General features: G+C 43.0%; 1 protein-coding gene across 1 annotated transcript in view; it reads left to right on the top strand.

The window, feature by feature from the left end:
• Positions 1 to 21,223, top strand: part of PDIA5 (protein disulfide isomerase family A member 5) — a 289,623-nt gene that overhangs the window by 6,083 nt on the left and 262,317 nt on the right. The gene's annotated exons all lie outside the window — the stretch shown is intronic.

The raw sequence follows: 21,223 nt of genomic DNA, 5'->3' as shown, positions 1-21,223 counted from the left end.
CAATACTTAGAACTCCCCTTGCATACCTGCTTCTTCCATGTTAATTCCCCCTTTGCATTTGCCTGTGGGAGAAGTTAGACGCATTGTTTTATAGAGTAGGGACTTAAATCTGTTGTGCGCAATGTCAAGATTGGCACCAAAAATTGACAAATACCAATACTAGCGCTAATTATATAGGGTATGGAACTGGCTTTATTCTGTAATTGCATGTTCAATTGCACCCCTAACTTTGGGTGCCATATATAGAATTTGGGGATTGAGGCACAAGAAGCCATTTTTATTCCATAGAGGGGGTGGTGGATACTAGGAAATGACATCGATAGTGGAATTTTAAAAAATGAAGCAATCTCCTGGAAGGTCAACACAGAGGAATAGCCTATTAGAAGAGACAGAGGCCATCACTTTGGTAGATTTTTGGGCATTTCATTTTCACGATAGCAGTGGTAAAGGGTTGAGGAGATGGGCGAAAGACTAGAGAAGGAGTTCACATTGTGTTGCAATTTAGGTAAATGCATACCCAAAAATACCTTATTGCATCTGTCTTTGGGCAGAAGTGAAGGGGCATTTTCGATATCTGATTTTTGGATGCATTGCAGAAAACAGCCAAAAATCCAGTAATGAACACGGCCATTTTCAAATCGGAAAAACATCTTTAACTTTTTTTTTTTGTTTTGAAAATGGCAATTTGCTAGATGTTTGTGCTCACTGCATCTATCTTTTAGGACTATTTTAGAGAAGAAAAAGTCCAAGGAAAAAAAACATAGAAAAGCCAATGGGATGTATGGTTGGGGGGGGGGGGGGGGGGCAGCATTCTTAGTAGAATGGCAACACAGACGTTCCAGTAGAGCAAAAACATTGCTCCCTGCCTATCTTCAAATCCTTGCTCAAAGCCCAGCTCTTCAATGTCGCCTTAGGCACCTAACCACTACACCTCTAGTCAGGAAATCTTGACTGCCCCAACTTGACATTTCGTCCTTTAGATTGTAAAGCTCCTTCGAGCAGGGACTGTCCTTCTTTGTTAAACTGTACAGCGCTGCGTAACCCTAGTAGCGCTCTAGAAATGTTTAGTAGCAGCAGCAGTGGGGCACCCTAGCGCGGGGTGCTGCAGTGAACATCACATAAAAGGTCCCAGCAGACATTTCACTGTTTCCCCTCATATTGTATGGCAAGCCCACCAAGAACCTAATGTGTACAACGGTATACCACTACAATTGCCCTTATGTCTTCAGGTGTCAACCTATATATGGGTACAGTAGGGTTTTGGAGGGCTCAAGTTCCACCACTAGTGTACCAGTTAGTGTGGGATATTGTCCTGGGTCTTCTCTACAGTCCACGGTGCTGACTACAAGGCTACTCCAGGGGGACCTTCTTCCTTCTCTAATAGGACTGGCCATAACATCTGACGCTGTCATAGAAGCTGGTATGTACTGATTTGCATCTTTGGGGGTGGGGGTTGGTGACTGTTGAAGGAGTAAGGGGAAGGGGAGGTCATGTCATGGTCATTTAGGGCACCTTTTTGCAACTTAGCTGTGATTGAAACAGGTTTAGACCAAAAAATAAAAAAAAAATCAAACTTTTAGCCCTGAATGTTTTTGCTTTGTTTCTTTATGGCAGAAAAAGTCCAAGCTTTGGGAACACCCAAATCTGCCCCTAGCACACCCCCTTTGTGATTTGCACACACTGCAGAGAAACTCTCAATTCAAGTTTTGAAAATCATGATTTGGACATTTTTTTGAGAAAAATATCCAAATGTCACTTTATGCCATTTTTTAGATGTTTTTTTCCTCATTTGAAAATGAGCCCCTAAATGGACTATTTTGGTCTTAATATGCCATCCATTTACTATTTTTCTAAAACAGTGTGTTGTAACAGTTACATGTGTTTTTGAAGACTGAGTCTTTCCTGTATGGCTGAGGGGAAATAACTCCATCAAGCTTGCAGTGCTTGCTATAAATTCACTTTACGTAATTGTTTATAGTCCAAAAAAATAGTGGCAGAATTCCTAGTGTTTTTTTTTTAAATTGATTTTTGTCACCAATACGATACAGAATCACATTCACAATGTTGCAAATGATATCAAAAACAATAGAATACAATGTGTAACCCAAACAACATCCGATGTTGAACAATTTAAACATTACAATCCCGTATACGTATTGGCGTTTTTCGATTACCCCACATCCATTCATCTCAGCCATCTCTTTCGTCCCCACTCCTTCTTGCACCATGGTGCGAGAAGAATTCCTAGTGTTGGTAGCTGTTTTCACTAATTTATGGAAGAAATTGAACTTTGTGGCAGGTCTTTTTCTTCAGTGCACAGAAATCTAATATATATTTTTAATGAAAGGTGTGGGAAGGGTATTTGCCTTCACATCTTGTACAAGTGTGAAATTTTTTATTGGAAAACATGCAGAAGATTGGGCCTCGCAGTAACTAAATTGAATTTCCTCGCATTTAGAAAAGAACTCCTTTTGTCAGCCTTGGTAACTGGCCTAATGCAATCAATTGCTAATTAGTACATCACTTGTGCCCAGTTTCCTTTATAGTCAGCATTTGAAAACAAATGACTTCTGGTGCACTTTCTGCTGAAGTCCTGGAAAGACCCAGCAGATACTGAACTATTGTGATCCCTTGCAGAAGAACCAAAGGGCGCGTTTTGCAGTAAGTGCTACTGGACCTGCTTTATTGCTGTGTTTTACTCTCTGCGGCAGTCCCTAATGGAGATTAATTTCAAGCGTTTTAGATCTGGTCTGAAGACATATTTTTCTTTAGCTTTCTCTGGTGTTTAGTTTTAACATTAATTGGGATGGATGCTGGATGGTTATGCTGCAGACTGGATAACTAGAGGATTACCATAGTTTTTTTTTTTTTTTTTTTTGTATTTAGTATTTTTGCTATTGCATACTTTTTTATTTGAACTTAGTACAGACCACATTGATTTGCTGGAAGACTGGTATATCAGGTCTTTCGATAAACAAACATGATTGTTGAAACCCTACTGCTTGCATGTCTGGAAGCTGGTGTGAAGCTGGCAGTGAGAATTAGTTTTGGGTGATGTACAGTGTCTCTTTAATTTTGATTCACTCTGAGAACTGTCAGAAGCATACAGAAACTGAGAGCCACCTGTAGCTTTTAAGCCACACGTTTTCTTTTATCATACTATTGAATTTTAGAGCAATATAGAATCCAGTGGAGTAACTGCTCACAGTCTCTGGCTAAAAAGAAGGTGACGTTTTGAATGGGACTTAAGAGTAGGCAGACAGCAGAAGTTTCTCATTTCTTCACAAAAGCTAATAGTTTTATGGTGCTGTTTGGAGGTACATAACACTATACAGTGATACCTCTTTCCTAAAAAGCTTCCAATGGGTACTTGAGGCTAAAGGAGATGGTGACTTGGCCAAGGTCATAAGGAGTTTCAGTGGGAGAAGTACCGGCAGAGAAGCGTATCTCAAAAATGTGTCCGAGAGAGTGGTTATCTTCTGGTCACCCCTGTGAAATAACTGAATGTGAGTTATGCTCACAAGGAGAGGCATAGTATTGATTTTGTGTTCTCACTTCACCAACTAGAAAGATTGTTTGAGGAAACTGAAAGGATCAACGATGGGAGTTATGGGTAATACTAAATCAAAACCCTAAGTCAAATTAATACAGTTCTAGTGAGTAAATTCCATGTGTGAGTGGAGGAGTAGCCTGGTGGTTAGTGCAGTGGACTTTGATCCTGGGCAACTGAGTTCAATTCCCACTACAGCTCCTTGTGACTCTGGGCAAGTCACTTAACCCTCCATTGCCCCTGGTACAAAAATAAGTACCTGAATATATGTAAACCGCTTTGAATGTAGTTACAAAAACCTCAAAACGGTTTTATATCCAGTCCCATTTCCCTTCCCCCTTAATACCCCTATGGACCTCTGAATTAATGCTTCCTGGGATAGAGAACTTGGGTCAAATTATTAATCTGGAATAGGGGTTCTTAGCCCAGTCCTTGGGACACACCAAGCTAGTCTGGTTTTGAGCATCCACAGGGAATATGCAAATGTATCTCATGCATATTCATTGTGGCTATCTTGAAAACCGGAAGTATTTTATTTGTATTGTATTTTAGTTATGAATGTATAACTGATATTTGTACTTTTGTATTTTAATTATTGTAAACCGCTTAGGCACTAATGTATTTAGCGGTAGACCAAACTATTCCAATCCAATCCCAGAGTATCTCACTTGTGCCAGAAGGATACTGATCTTTTGGAAATAACTACCTAGATAGGGTATTGATGGAGACTAATACTTAACAGTTTCTCTTCTACAAGGTAGAATCTGCTCTCTAAAGCAGAGGTAATGTTTGATGCTCTGGTGTTGACTTGATATGAGCAAACGATACTTTTCTGTCACTTGACGATGACCACCTTTGTAAATAAAAGAATTCAGGAATAGAAGGCACTTAGAAAAGGTCCAGAGAAGGGCGACACAAATGATAAAGGGGATGGGACGATTTCCCTATGAGGAAAGGCAGAAGCGGCTAGGGCTCTTCAGCGTGGAGAAAAGAAGATGGCTGAGGGGAGATATGAGGTCTGTAAAATGAGTGGAGTGGAAAGGGTAGACGTGAATCGTTTACGCTTTCCAAAAATACTAGGACTTAGGGGGCATTCGATGAAGTAGTAAATTTAAAACGAATCGGAGAAATGTTTTCTTCACTGAACATGTAATTATACTCTGGAATTCATTGCCAGAGAATGTGATAAAGGTGGTTTTAAAAAAGGTTTGGGCAGCTTCCTAAAGGAAAAGTCCATAGACCGTTATTAAAATGGACTTGGGTAAACTCCACTGCTGCTATTTCTGGGATAAGCAGCATTAAAATGTTTTGTACTTTTTGGGATCTTGCCAGGTATTTGTGACCTGGATTGGCCATTGTTGGAAACAGGATGCTGGGCTTCACGGACCTTTGGTCAGTCCCAGTGTGGCATTAATTATGTACTTTTGAATGCCTTTTTGTGGCAAACTGAGAGCTGTAAGGTAGTTTTTCCATTGGAGAGACAAAATTTCTGTACCCCTGGTAGGCTCACCAGCAGCCCATATGTGGGGGAGGGGAAGGGGAATGACGGTGATAAAAATATCAAGGCATTTCTACCTGTTACCTTGCATATGTTTTGCTGAATCTTTATTTCCATATAATTATCCCTTGTGATTTCTGTAAATTGCTGTCTCTCTGTAATTGTTGTTTAAGCTTCTACTCACAGCATTCTAGGCTTTCTATCTTGGAAATTAGTATATTAATCTTTTATTCATTGCTGCCCAGCAGCTTCCTTGCAGTCATTTTGGATTTCTAGTTCATTCAGAACCAGCTCGTGTGTGTGGGGGGGGGGCTATGGTTTCATACTAAACCTTTGTTTGCAGCTACAGACCTATTTTTAAAACCTTTCTCCCTATCCCCATCTCCTGTCTAGCAGGGTGCTTCTGTGACTGTCCTTGTTTGGGGGTCACACAGGCTGACTTTTTCCAGTGCCTACTACACAGCTGTTTTGAATTGGTCACAGCCTGATGCACTGCGGTGACTGGTACTTCCTTCCTCTCGTGGGCTGCTAGATTGTCTGGTGCTGCCCTCACAACAGCCTCCATTCTCCATCCCCCCCCCCCCCCCCCGGGGTCCTGTTTTTAATATTTAAAATTTTAGGTTGCTAAAGGGTTCCCCTCCCCCCCCCCCCCCCAAGGGAATAGCAGCACATCAGATGCACTTTTGCTGAATTTTTGGTGGGAATGCCATAATTTTATTTCAATAGTTGAGCTATACCAACTTTTTGGAGTCACAACAAAGCAGTTTATCAGCTTAATATAAACAGAGGCCTAAATTTAAAACACAGGAAGGGAAACATGGCAGAATGGATCCGGCCTCCTCTTCCTCCCCACCCCCCATTCCAGCTACCCCAGTTGAAATGCCTATGCAGAAATGGGTTTAAGGCCCTTCTTAACTGTAAGATGAGAGCTCTCTGAATAGAGGTGCTGTGGAATAAAATTCCTTAGAAGTGGGTCAAGAATAGAGAAGGCTGAATTTTTTTCCTAGATCTTGATGTGATGGCTTTTATATATTTTACTAATAGGTCATTCTGGGACTATAGCCCAATTTTTTTTTTCCTTGATCCTGTGCTGTGATCTGCCTTGAACCTATTTATGGTTAAGCAGGCTATAAATGTCTAGATTAGATTATGCAGTCAAACTGTTCACATGAGGGAGGAGGGAAACCCCCTAATAGTTTTGAATGTCTAAGACCTTAGAACATGCATTGGACAAGTGTTCTGGCTGAATGCTAAATAGCTTGAATTTTTATTCTGTAGGCTGCAGGGAACCAGTGACTCTGTATATAAAGGAGGGGGGGGGGGTGAAGTTATTAAATCTACTGGCAGAATAAATGAGTAAGTAGAGTGTTCTGAGGGATGATGCTGATCTATTTATATAGCGAATTACTATGATCTGACCCGATTATGATTAAACTATTCATTAGTAAGAGAAGTGCTTCTTTTTAAGTGAGTGGAATGAACAAATTTTGGCACAAATTGAAAAAACAGGATCTCGCTGCCGAAGGTATTTGGACCTTTAAGTTCTCTGTCAAGAAGGACTTAAAGGTGCAGATACCTCGGCAGCGAGACCCTGTCAAGAAGGAACCCTGGAACCCCAAAATTTATAAGGTATTCGATAGGAGTAAGTGGTGCCTGATGTATTGTACTGTTTTGGGATCTTGCCAGGTACTTGTGGCCTGGATTGGCCACTGTTGGAAACAGGATGCTGGGCTTGATGGTCCTTCAGTATGTCAAGTTACATTCTTATGTTATGATGAGCAGGGGAGAGATGGATGGAGGACCATCACCAACCTGAGAGCCATATGGTAGAAATTTTAGAGAGGTTGTTTATTATCCAAGGGCCATTGTGAGATAGGAGGTAAACCTGGGAAAGCAGGGTCAACAAAGTTTAGTTTATTTTAGTTACATTTGTACCCCGCGCTTTCCCACTCATGGCAGGCTCAATGCGGCTTACATGGGGCAATGGAGGGTTAAGTGACTTGCCCAGAGTCACAAGGAGCTGCCTGTGCCTGAAGTGGGAATTCGAACTCAGTTCCTCAGTTCCCCAGGACCAAAGTCCACCACCCTAACCACTAGGCCACTCCTCTACTCCTTGTTGAATGTCATGTGCACGAAAGTATGGACGATTGGGGTTTTTTTTTATTGGATGAGTAGCAAGATGGCTAAGGAATAGGTTAAAAACAGGGTAAGAGTGGAGTCCTGGCATATTCCACAATTAAGTGGGACATATATAAAATCTATGGATTGGACTTGATCTTATTCTTTCCTTTCTTCCAGATCTTTTAGAGACCATCTAAGCTAAAGATGTCTAAACTGCAGGTGGGATTCCCAAGTGAGGTCACAAAACCCAGGGTTAGGGTCACCGACCTGGATGGGCAATTTATTGGTGCATCATTATTCTGCTCAGAGGAGCTTCACAGGTTTTTTTTTTTTTTGCCTGTGATTATAAGGTCATGGTCACAAAAAAAAAAAATTAGCACTGATTTTCTAAGCACAGTGCCTCTGATTACAAGGTTATGCATGTGATAAGTAAATTGTGGACCACTTGGTTCAAAGCTGCAAAGAAATCCAAAGAGACTGGCCACCTTACCCAAATCAAAATATTCCCTCACTTCACTAGTGAGCAGATAAAATGATTCTTCTGGAAGCCAAACTCGCATGGCTGTAAAGTATCAAGGTCTAAATTCTAGTGCAGTTAAGTAGATGGATAAAGTTAAGACTGCAAAAAAGCTGTCCTAACTTTATCTGCGAGCTAACTGCATACCAGTCTGAATATCTATCGTCATGTGGTCAGCTTCTGGGTGATCAATGTGACCTGGATACTCTGTGCTGGTGCCTGGTCGTTGCCAGGCATTGAATATCTGGGCTCAGTTCAGCCCGCAGCAGTCGGGCCTCGATGCTGAGAAGCAAATGTGGGCACTAGAGGCCCTTAGTACCAGACTAGAGCAAGTAACATGCTAATCTCATTTAAATTAGGTAATTTTCTATTCAGGATGCTGAACGAAGCGCCCTGAAACTTACACCAGCTTGAAGCTGGCGTTAAGGACCCCAGCAAGCAAAGCAGCCTGGCTAGCAAGCCTAGGCCAGGGAGAAGAAACAGCTGTGCATGCACGTGTTGACAAAGGGGCACTGGCTGGCCTATACCAGTGGTAAGCACACAGCCAGCTCCTGTGTGCATGTGGTGCAGCAGAAAAATAAACTGAAGTGGCAGCATGGGGCAGACTACTGAAGACAGCTGAAGTTTAAGGTGCTGGAGGCTGATTTAGGCAGGCTGGGGTGGCAAAAGCTTGTACTTAACAAATATTGTTTATAATGTATACAGAGCTACTTGCGTCTAGTAGCGCTATAGAAATCAGTAGTAGTAAAAGCAGGGCTTTTTTTTTTTTTTTTTTTTTTTTGAGGAGGGTACTGAGTACCGGCACCTTTTCTAATGGTAAAATTGACCCAAGGTCCTCAAGTTTTAATGAGAGCTCAAGCTCTACACACCAATTCTGCCTTGTTATAGATTCTGTGACTGGTTGCAGGGGGCCTGAATATTGTGGGGTGGGTCCCTCAGTGATCACCTCACCCCTGAAGGGTGGCCTGGCATTTGAGTACCGGTACCTTTTTTGCTAGAAAAAAAAAACACACTGAGTAAAAGTAGCAGTAACTGGGGTATGAAAGTAGTCTGTGACAATGATCTGGAAAATCTAGAATGTTGGGACCAGAATGTTGAGCAGTGGAACGTTATGGAATCTCTAATCAAATACCTTTCTTGATGCTGTTGGCCCTTCTTCCTCCTCCTTCCCTCTTGCTCTCTGGCGCATGTGCCAGGCACCCTTCTCCCGATTTTACTTCCTCATGCTCAAAGCTAATAGTGTGCATATCGTTTGCATACTATTAGCTTTGAGCATGAGGAAGTAATTCTTCTATGCTGTTGTGGTATTTTCCAGTGTAGTTTCATACAGCAGCTGAGTTTTGAGCATCTGGCTGGCTGTGACTTAAAAACCACTGACTGCCACAGGCTATTACCCCCCCCCCCCCCTCTTAGTTGATACCCATTCCAAGCAAGAGCAACTTCACAGAGGAAAAATATTTCTAAAATTCAAAGTGGGGTTGGGAATCGGCACTATGAAATTCCAAAAGATGCCGTCTTGGATGACGGGAGACATTTTTCCTCACTATTTTTTACAATTGTTCCTCTGTGGTGATTGGTTAATCCTAAGCTTTCCTGATGTCTGAACATAAAGGGGCAAAGGAACAACTTTTGGGTCCATAGGGGTCTTCTGTGACAACTCCAGCCCCAGCTTCCACCCTGATTTCATACTTTACATTTAATGTCATTGCTGAATATATTTTTTAACATAAATCGTGTAGAGTATTTATAAATGACCTAGAGATGGGAATAACTAGTGAGGTAATTAAATTCGCTGATGACACAAAATTATTCAGGGTCGTCAAGTCGCAGGAGGAATGTGAACGATTACAGGAGGACCTTGCGAGACTGGGAGAATGGGCGTGCAAGTGGCAGATGAAGTTCAATGTTGACAAGTGCAAAGTGATGCATGTGGGTAAGAGGAACCCGAATTATAGCTACGTCTTGCAAGGTTCCGCGTTAGGAGTTACGGATCAAGAAAGGGATCTGGGTGTCGTCGTCGATGATACGCTGAAACCTTCTGCTCAGTGTGCTGCTGCGGCTAGGAAAGCGAATAGAATGTTGGGTGTTATTAGGAAGGGTATGGAGTCCAGGTGTGCGGATGTTATAATGCTGTTGTATCGCTCCATGGTGCGACCGCACCTGGAGTATTGTGTTCAGTACTGGTCTCCGTATCTCAAAAAAGATATAGTAGAATTGGAAAAGGTACAGCGAAGGGCGACGAAAATGATAGTGGGGATGGGACGACTTTCCTATGAAGAGAGGCTGAGAAGGTTAGGGCTTTTCAGCTTGGAGAAGAGACGGCTGAGGGGAGATATGATAGAAGTGTATAAAATAATGAGTGGAATGGATCGGGTGGATGTGAAGTGACTGTTCATGCTATCCAAAAATACTAGGACTAGAGGGCATGAGTTGAAGCTACAGTGTGGTAAATTTAAAACGAATCGGAGAAAATTTTTCTTCACCCAACGTGTAATTAGACTCTGGAATTCGTTGCCGGAGAACGTGGTACGGGCGGTTAGCTTGACGGAGTTTAAAAAGGGGTTAGATAGATTCCTAAAGGACAAGTCCATAGACCGCTATTAAATGGACTTGGAAAAATTCCGCATTTTTAGGTATAACTTGTCTGGAATGTTTTTACGTTTGGGGAGCGTGCCAGGTGCCCTTGACCTGGATTGGCCACTGTCGGTGACAGGATGCTGGGCTAGATGGACCTTTGGTCTTTCCCAGTATGGCACTACTTATGTACTTATGAGTATAATTAAATCTGGGTCATTCACAGACCCAGCAGCATTTGCGGAGCAGAAGTAAGATGTTTTACTTTACAGCTCAACATTAATGAAAAAAATATCTACCTAAATTCTGGTGTGACATAAATCACAGCAACACAAACTCTCTCTACTGCAAAAGCAGTTTGTGAGGTTAAAAAAAAAAAAAAACCTTGCCAATAGATACACAGAACCTTGCCATTCCCAGTCATCAGCACTAGGTCCAAGATCTCAAACATGCACCAACCCTACCTATGAAAAAGTCAACACTGCAAATGTTCTGCAACACCAGTACACCTCCACTTTAAGAAAAGAGAACAAAAACAGATTGCTACACATTCCTACCCAGAACATACAAGTTAATGGAATCTTAGTTGCATGGGCAAAAATGTGGACTGTTGTTGGCTGTTGAGACCTGGAGGACTCCTTGCCCTTCCCTCAGCTCTCGTATTTCAGAACCCAAAGTGTGTTTGAGGAAACAAACTCACAACACAGGTTACAGCTACAACTAAAGCTAGCTTCAGGAGAGACTCGTGCAGCTGCAGAAATCCAGCCGCCTTGCCAAATACTCTCTCTTCTTTAGCTGAGCTGCTTCAATCATCAGGCTGCTGGTCCTGGAGGCACACCAGCCAATCAGGCTTTAAGGATATCCACAATGACTATTCAAGAGAGATGTGCATGCAGTTGAGGCAATGCATGCAAATATCTCATTCACTCTTGAAGACCTGACTGGCTGGGGTGCCTCCAGGACCAGGTTTGGGAATCACTGGCCAATGCTTAGCATTCACCCTTCATAGTCTTCAGCCTCAGAAAAACTTAAACTTCCTTCATTATATGACTGACAGACATTTATCCCTTTTCCCCTGCTAGATCCCAACTCCCTAGTTCTCCCGGGTCCCTTCCAGGACGTCTACAACACTATCGCTTGCTAAAAGAGACTACAACTAGAAACAAATATGCGGACATGTACTGTATATGAGGAAAGGCTTAAGAGGTTAGGGTTCTTCAGCTTTAAGAAGAGACTGCTGAGGGGGAAAATGATACAAGTCCATGAAGTACTGAGTGGAGTAGAATGGGTAATTGTAAATCAATTTATTTTACATTTTCAAAAAGTACAGTTTAGGGGACAGTCCGTGAAGTTACATGGTATAATACTTTTTAAAACATATAGATTTTATTTTTTTCCATTCAGCGAGTAGTTTAAGCTCTGGATCTCATTGCTGGAGGATGTGGTAACAGCAGTTGGCATATCAGGTTTGGACAAGTTCCTGGGGAAATGTCCATAATCTGCCATTAAGACAGAAATGGGGAAAAACCATTAGTTGTACCCGGGATTGGTAGCTTGGAATGTGGCTACTCTTGGGATTCTGCCAGGTACTTGTGAGCTGGATTGGCCATTGTTGGAAGCAGGATATTGGGTTGGATGGCCAATCGGTCTGATTCAATATGGCTATTCTTATGATATGGAAAACTGAGAAAAGTGTACATTTTCAAAACTGACATTCCAATTTCTAAAAAGCCCATTTTTACAAGTCTGTCTTTGGTCTTTTATTTTTCTGTTTGGATTGGTCCTGGTCTTTCTTTACCACTTTCTTTTGTTCATCTTCTCTGCGTCTTCGGGTATTAGGAGAATAACAGGAAGTAGGTGACGGGTGCAGAAGAGTGGAAGGAGGGTTGGTTTAAAAGACCAAGAGGGATTAAAAAGGCATGGTAAGGGACAGAGGGCTTTGGAGAGGTGATAAATGAAAGAGGTCTTTGAAAGAGTGTGAAAGGCTAGAAATAAGAGAGGTGAAAAGGGAAATGGGAAGCTGGATGGTTGGTATGACAATAAAAGGACTGAAGGTGGAGAGGGGATGAGCAACTTGGAAGGAGCTGGAGCCAGTGAGAGGGATGAAAGACAGAGGAAGATAACTTGAGGCTTGGGAGGAAGTGAGTTTAGAGAGGGGAATTGGGGGGGGGGGGGGGGGGGAGTGGGAGGTAAGAGCAGGAGATGGAAAGCAGGGAGATGGAAGAATACAATTTAGCTATGGATAGATAAAGTGGAGAGAGATGGAGATCAATGATGAATCAGAAGGATCACTGTTGGAGGAAGGGAAGGAAAGAAATAGAAAAAGTGAGATCCTGAATAGACCCATAAAAGGAAATGATAGAGACCAGAGAATGACAGTTGAAAAAAATGTACCTTTTTTTTTTTGCCTTATCTTTTTCACCCAGATTTTAGAGAGAAATAGACACATTTTGAAAAGTTGACACTTCTCGACCCAGTTTCTTAGTTTCACACTCCCCATACTCAGCCAGTCTTCTTTCCTACCCAGTCTGTGAGTTTCCAGACAAGTGAGTCCCTGTTCGTTCACATCCCTAGAATCTGCCCTTTTTCCTCGCTTTTCCCTACATTTGCTTGCCTGCTGCCTTCTACATCTTCCCATTTCCCCTTCCTCTCCCATAGCTGCCTCTTTTCCAGCAATTTGGCTTCCTTACCTTCTGCCCTAGCAATTCATTCACCCTGTTTTTCCTCCCCCCCCCCCCCCACCCTCCACAATCTGTCATCTCTCTTCTCCCCAACATCTTACAGAATCAGTTCCTTCTCACTCCCTCCCCCCCCCACCGGCCAACTTGACCAGTAGATGTACAAGGGTGACACAATTTGGGTGGGAGAGGGTGGTGGCATCGACACGTCAGTCTGCCTATGGAAGGCATGGTTTCTGCAGGGCTTTGAGCATTGCTGAAGGAGTACTGGGTCCCACTCTCTCCATACTTTCTAGCTGCGAGTGGGTTGGCGACAGGCTTGTGGCTGAAGGTTCACAACCTCTCCCCCTCCTGCATTTGCCAGCATCTTTAGATAACGGCCCTTCCTAGTATCTACCAATATCTGAACTCTTCCCCAGCTACCCTCAAAGACCCTAGCACCTGATTCCTGATTGATTTCTTTCTCCTTGTGGTAGGGGGAGCCTATCCCTTTGCTCCCTCCAACACTTTTCTTCCAACAACTGCTGGCACTTGGAAGGGCAGGAACCTCTTCTGTGTCTCGAGATATATAGGATGAAAGTGGTGGGGATCAAACTAAGTCTCCTGCCCTTTAAATGGTTTATTTGAGTCAGGATCCAGGTGGCCCACTCTGTTCCAATTCCACATGGTCTTGCTTGCTCAGAGATAATTGGTACTCTTCTGTCCACCTGCATGCCTTAAAGAGCACTAATTATCCCAGCAATGTAAGTAAATCTTTTGGTGCATGTAGTGTAATAGTGCGTCTGGCATTTATTCATGTACACAGATTTAGGAGCGGTTTCCCTGCTTTGCCGTTTACGTGGCTTAGAAGCACCTGGCTTGAAATGGTTCCATGTTTGAAGTGGCACAGCCTGAAATGTAAATATGGTTACAAGTTAAAGGTGTACTAGCAGAAAGAAAATAATTCTACAAAGTTGTAAATTAGTTTAGTAGAAAAGACGGAGCTCTTCAGCTGGACTCCATTTTTTTTTTACAAAATTCACGCGTCACTATTTTAAAGTTAATAGTAAAGCCTGAATAATTAGTACACTGTGTGTGTGTAATGTATTCTTCATGGCTAGAGGTACTTCCTGATGCAATAAAGGAAGCTCCTATCCTTTCTGTTTGCAGGAGATGCTAATATTAGACTTGTTGGAGTGACTGTGGATTGGGAGTGTAATCATCCACAGCAGATATGGGGGGAGGGGCAGTGATGGATTCCCAGGAGTGATGAGAGCCAGATGAAGAAGCATAAGGGGAGATGGCCAAGGAGCGCACAATTTTAGACTTCATGCTACTGGTGAGGAGCAGATTGATTAGGTTTAATTTTGCAGTTCCAGTTGGTTTGTGCATTTGAAAAGGTTTATAGTAATACTGATGTTTTAATTATAATGCAGGGATGCAGTGTGCTAGGGATGGGATTAAAGTGAGCTAGCGTTGCATTAGGAGATCTCAATTTTAAAAGCTAAATTGACAACGTAGCTACAGCTCTGGGTGAAGGTTGGTTTTTTTTTTGTTTTCCTGATTTTAAAGACTTATAAGCAGAAAAAAAAATGCATGGGGTGCCACAGCACTGTCCATTACGGCTTGGTTTTTTTGTCTAATTTGCATTTTAACATCAGAACTGATGGGACTTGCTCCTGAGAGTATGAGGCGTTAAGCATTTTTAATGTGTTTTATATTTCTTCAGATCCCCAGGGGTATAATATATGGGGAGCCCACAGGCAAGTCTCCATTGCTTTTAAGGAGAAAATGTGGTTGAATTAGAATTGGTTTGAAACTCAGGAACAGTAAGGGTTAGTCATCAGAGACTGTAATCTTGCAATACATCTTTCTGGCTGCCTACGGCCATTCACAGGCATCTCTGTGGTATTTTAAACCAGCGAACATGGAAACAAAAGGACTGCAGGGGTTAAGCTAGCCTTATGTTGCTTGACCTTCCTGATCTGCAAGGCATTTGGCATCATCATGGGGTACCCTCCATCCTTTGCCCCTGAGCCCATGGCAGTCCAGTCACTGTCGCATTATTGATCTGGAGGAGTAACCTGGTTCAAAACCCACTGGTTGCTCCTTGTGATGTTGGGCAAGTCACTTAAGCCTCCATTGCCTCGGATACAAACGGGTCCAGATGCTGTTAGGAGTGACTAGTGCCGGAACCGCACATGTTAATGCGCGTAGAACCCTCCAGCGCGTGTTAATCTGTGAAGCGCAAATTGTATTTAAATGCATTGAAATGGATTTATGAATTCTCTGATGCTCAGAAGGCAGTCGGAAAGTAATGCTGGCCGTTGAAAACACACCGCCAGGTCGGGGATGGCATTTGGGTTTTGAGGAGAGGATTTCTTCTGCATTTTCATGTTAAAATTGCTGGGTTTTGCCTTCCTTTGAAAGGAGAAAGAGAAGAATTGTGCAGCTTGTATTACCGATAGTGAGAGAAAAAAAAACCATGTCTGCAATTCCAAGCAAAGCCCGGGGGTGAGGGCAGGCATTGGCAGCTGTTTTCCTGTAGTTTGGTATGAGCATCTTAGGGGATTTAAACTGCAAAAAAAAAATTTTGGGGTGGGGGGGCTTATTTCATGGTTCAGGGCAAGGGCGCTGATGTGCTCTTCCTGTTTTGCCTTGTGCATGCGCACAGGAGTTTCATGGTAAGGACAGCTGTTTTGCGCGTGCATCAGTCACATTCTTTCCCCTTTCGCTTTACTAGTGTGCATAAAATATGCATCCCATTTGCTTTGGGCATTAGGGGGGAGGCTAGTTTTCAGCATTGTTCTTGCACCATGGGATGTGCACAGTTGCCTCTGGCGCTGGAGTTTTGAGCATCGGGCCCTTACATTGTAAGTCCTCTGGGGCTGAGAAATGGCATAGAGGGGCATAATCAAACCGCGAACACCCATCTCCATGGGTGCCTATCTCCGAGGACGGATACGCAAAGGGGCGGGACAGACCGTATTTTCAAAAAAGATGGGCGTCCATCTTTTGTTCCGATAATACGGTTTGTGCCGGGCAAATGCATCGCATTTGGGTGGATTTGAGCTGGGCGGTATCTGTTTTCAGCGATAATGGAAACTGAAGACGCCCAGCTCAAAAACGAACAAATCCAAGGCATTTGGTTGTGGGAGGGGCCAGGATTCGTAGTGCACTGTTCCCCCTGACATGCCGGGACACCAACAGGGCATCCTAGGGGGCACTTATAAAAAGTAAAAAAAAAAAAAATTAAATACCTCCCAGGTGCATAGCTCCCTTTCCTTGGGTGCTGAGCCCCCCCCCCCCCCAAAGCCCACAACTCTACACCATTACCATAGCACTTATGGCTGAAGGGGGGCACCTGCATGTGGGTACAGTGGGTTTTGGGGGTGGTTTGGAGCGCTCCCATTTAGCAGCACAAGTGTAACAGGTAAGGGAGGGATGGGCCTGGGTCCACCTGCCTGAAGTCCACTGCACCGACTAACTGCTCCAGGTATCTGCATACTGCTGTGATGGAGCTGGGTATGACATTTAAGGCAGGCATACTGGCTGGGGAAAATTTTTTAGTTTTTTTTTTTTTTTTGGTGGGAGGGGGTTAGTGATCACTGGGGGAGTCAGAGGAGGTCATCCCCGATTCCCTCTGGTCATCTGGGCAGTTGGGGCACTTTTTGGGGACTTTGACAAAAAAAGGGTCCCAAATTCTCTCTTCTGGCGCCCTTTTTTTTTTTCCGTTATCGGCCGAGCGCACCCATCTCTCCTTGGCCGATAAACACGCCCCAGTCCTGCCTCCAACATGCCCCTGTCAACTTTGTTCATTCCCGCGACAGGAGTGCAGTTGGAGGCGCCCTTTCGATTATACCGATTTGGGTCGAAATATGGGCGTCTCTTTTTTGAAAATAAGCTGGACAGTGTACCTGAAAAATATAAGAGCTTGCACTGTACTCCTGCCCTTTCAAAAAAAAAATTTTGATAAGTGATGACAACCACCAAAAAAAGACACAGGGTCAATGCACTGTATGCAACTCTCTTCCTATTTCAAGTACCCTAGACCTCGGTCAATCTTTGGTGTCCTTCCCCTAAGAGGCCATTCTGTACATTCAACATATCCCACATCTTTTCCATGAATAATTTGCTTCATATTTAGTGTGAACATCTTTTTTTATAAATTTGTACAATTTTATTTTTGCAGTGATAAAACCTGAGACCTCGTGGTTGAAGCTAATTGACCCATTTCTTGAGAAACGTTGCTGTTTTTCTGCTCATATCTTTTCAATATGCTTGTTTAGCTGAAGGAGGAAGTTCATGTAGAGTAGGTATTTTAGTCCCTAGAGGGACTTACAATATAAGCAAGTCTATTTACTAAACTACATTTGTGGTTATTTAATTGTTTAACTTCCGTTTAGAGAAAACATTAAGAGGACTGTGGTATTTAGAACTCTGGTGATTCTGTGTGTTAATGGGATGAAGAGGGTTGTTATGTTTTGAGTAAAAGGAAGTCATCTGATTTTTTTTATTTATTTGAACTTCAGGTGGGAGGCAGGGAGGGAATTGAGAGAGAATCTTGGTCTTGGGGGGGGGGGGGGGGGGGTAGGTGGGCAGGAATAGAGGCCAGAGCCTTTGGGTGGGTGAGTGAGCAAGGGAGGGAGGAAATTGAGAGAGAACCTGGGGGGGGGGGGGGGGGGTGTATTAGAACCTTGGGCAGGCATACATGAGTGAGCGAGGGAGGGAATTGAGTGATATTTCATACTGTGCTTTTCATGGAGGAAGCACAAGATGTTGCCTCTTCTGATTAGTGACTTCCGCAACTGAAAAAGAAAAATTAATATTGAGTTTAAAAGGATTTGTTTTGTGGGCAGCCTATACAAATTTTTCCAGATACGATGCGACCTACTCAGGAGCGTAGGAAGCAATTTTTGGCTTTAAAACCCAAAGTTTTGGCCTTGTGGTTTTTTTTTTTTTCTCTTCGTTTCCCATGTAGACGCCTTATGCATCATATTGTACCACATGAAAGACGCCAGAGGAAATTAGAAAGTCATGAGATAGGTGGTAATGTCCTATTGTAGATTAAAAACTGGCTAAAAAAATAGAAAACTGAGTAGGGTTAAATGGTCAGTATTCTCAATGGAGAAGGGTAGATAGTGGGGTTCCCAAAGGGTCTGTGCTGGGACCGCTGCTTTTTAACATACATTTAAATGATCTAGAGATGGGAATAACTAGTGCGGTAATTAAATTTGTTGATACAAGTTATTCAAAGTTGAAAAAGTGCAAGAGGACCTTATGAAACTGAGCATCTAAATGGCAGAGGACATTTAATGTGAGCAACTGCAAAGTGATGCATATGGGAAAGAGGAACCCAAGCTATACCTATGTGATGCAAGGTTCCACATTAGGAATCACCAACCAGGAAAAGTAGCTACATGTCATCATTGATGATACTTTGAAACCCTTTTCTCAGGGTGTAGCAGCAGCTAAGAATGCAAATAAAACGTTGGGTATTCGGGGGGAAAAAAATGGAAAGCAAAAATGAGTTTTATAATGCCTTTGTATCGCAACATGGTGTGACCGCACCTTGAATACTGTGCAATTCTGGTCACTGCATCTCAAAAAAGGTATAGTGGAATTAGAAAAGGTACAGAGAAGTGACAAAAATGATAAAGGGGATGAAGTGACTTCCCTGTGAGGAAAGGCTAAAGCGACTAGGGCTCTTCAGCTTGGGGAGATATGGTAGAGGTCTATAAAATGATGAATGGAATAGGTGGACTTGAATCACTTTGCTCTTTCCTAAAATACTAGGATTAGGAGGCATGCAATGAAACTAAGTAGTAAATGTAAAACAAATTGAGAAAATATTCACTCAATATGTAACTAAATTCTGGAATTTGTTTGCCAGAGAATGTGGCAAAAGCAATTAGATTAGCAGGGTTTAAAAAAGGTTTGGATAACTTCCTAAAAGTCTATAAGCCATTAAGATGGACTTGGAGAAAATCTACTGCTTATTTCTAGGACAAACGGCATAAAATCTATTCTACTGTTTTAGGATCTTGTCAGGCACTTGTGACCTGGATTGGTCACTGTTGGAAACGGGATATTGTGCTTGAACCTCTTGGTCTGTCCCAGTATGGCAACATTTATGTTATCAAGAGATTTATGGATCTGAGATTTTGAACTTGGCTATCTTGGAGTTTGGGAGGGGGGGGGGGGGAACTCTTGCAGTGTGTGTTGGAGCAGGCTCCCAGATGCTTGAGTAGGAATGTGATGACTTTTGGTCATGAGAGACTTGTGTTTAATGGAGGTGACAGGAACGCAGATGTCTCGTGCATACTCATTAGGGATATCTTGAAAACGTGACTGGCTGGTGGTTCCCCAGGACAGATTTGAGGACCACTGATCTAGGATACATAATGGAGGAATCCATCCCACAACCTGGATACAAAACCTAGTCCCCAAAAAGCCAACTGAAGAAAAATGTATTTTAAGAGCTTGGATAAGAGGAAGGTTATTCCAAAGAGCTGGTGCTAAGGAAAAGGGAATGGAGCAGGAAGGACCAGGTGATTTTCATAAACTATCTAAGAACAACCTGCGATGTAGCATGGATGCCCATCATGTAAGGCCTGAAAGAAATCATCTTAAATTTAATTCTAAATTAAGCCAGTGCAAACTGAAAAAAACAGAGGAGTAATATGATCAAACCTGCTTTCTTGACAAGAGGAGGAAAGCAGCAGTATTCTGGTGAGATTAGTCTTTTTTTGAAATTATATTGTCAAATGCCTACATAAATGACATTACAATACCAAGCAACATTGAAATGTCATTTCAAGCAAATGTGCATCGTTAATACAGTGCGATGATTTTCTCTTGTAAATGTGGTTGCTGAAGAACTTTCAAAACACTAGTATTAGCTCTAAAGAGTGTTGTTGAAGAGGTCATGGAAAAACCATAGTATAAATTGTTTAAGGTTCTCTTCTCTGAACTATTGCATTTGTGAATCATTGTAGAGGGTATGAGTGTGGCTCCAAGTAAGCCTCAAGAAAGTGAAATGTAGAAGCAGTCTGTTTTTTTTTTTATTTTATTTTTGAACACAATGGATTTTGGAAAGAAGTTGTACATAAAGGGTCTAGAATACCTGTTTGGGATAAAATAGCTCTGAAAACTTAATGGAACAGGACCAAATTTGTTATGGGGGGAGGGGGGAAGACTGAGAAAATACATGTCAAGTTTGAAAATAAGATCAGAGGTGGTGGGAGGCAGGGATAGTGCTGGGCAGACTTGTACAGTCTGTGCCAGAGCCAGTGGTGGGAGGTGGGACTGAAGGTTGGGAGGCAGGGATAGTGCTGGGCAGACTTGTACAGTCTGTGCCAGAGCCAGTGGTGGGACTGAAGGTTGGGAGGCAGGGATAGTGCTGGGCAGACTTGTACAGTCTGTGCCAGAGCCAGTGGTGGGACTGAAGGTTGGGAGGCAGGGATAGTGCTGGGCAGACTTGTACAGTCTGTGCCAGAGCCAGTGGTGGGACTGAAGGTTGGGAGGCAGGGATAGTGCTGGGCAGACTTATACGGTCTGTGCCCTGAAGAGCATAGGTACAAATCAAAGTAGGGTATACACAAAAAGTAACACATGAGTTGTCTTGTTGGGGGGCCCACTTTAACAACTGGCTCCCAAAATGTGGGCTTTGGCCCCCTCCTGCATTCTGTTTGTTGGCAGGGATGCTGAGCCCTGCCAGCCAAGTCAGTAGACTGCTGCTGCTCACCGTTCCTTGTTTCTAGCTCTGAGCAGCAGGCTGGGACTACTCATACATGCGAGAGAAGTCCCAGTATGCTTCTCAGAGCCCGACACCAGCAGCAGGCAGTGGTGGAAGTCCATTTATTGGCTGGTGAGGCTCTGCATCCCTTCCAGCAAAGGTATGCTTGCACAAGGGGGGGGGGGGGGGGGAAGAAAGAGACGTGTTGCCTCTGCCAGTCTACCCCTGTCCCATTCCCCCCTTCCCCCCCCCCCCAATTGCATGGCTGACTACACCCGGAGAGAGAGCCCATTGTTAACTTTACCAACACACCCCTGACTATATATTACTATGTTGATGCATTCATTAGAGTAACTAACAAATATATAGAGATGCCAAGATTTTGGGACGACAAAAAAAAAACATAAATTGTATTCTAAAAGTATGTTACAAAATTAATTTTTTATGGAAAAGTTTCCTTTGTGCTTTTTGAAATAGGGCTGTCTAGAAATCCCTGAAGATTGTAGAAATCTGTGCTCTTCGCTCTCATCTTTTGTGTTGTGAACTGTGATTCATTTTTGCAATTTCT

This window comes from Microcaecilia unicolor, chromosome 7, assembly GCF_901765095.1.
Source record: "Microcaecilia unicolor chromosome 7, aMicUni1.1, whole genome shotgun sequence".
Lineage (NCBI taxonomy): Eukaryota > Metazoa > Chordata > Amphibia > Gymnophiona > Siphonopidae > Microcaecilia > Microcaecilia unicolor.
Note: the sequence above shows the minus strand (reverse complement) of the source record. Positions and strands in the feature narration are given on the sequence as shown.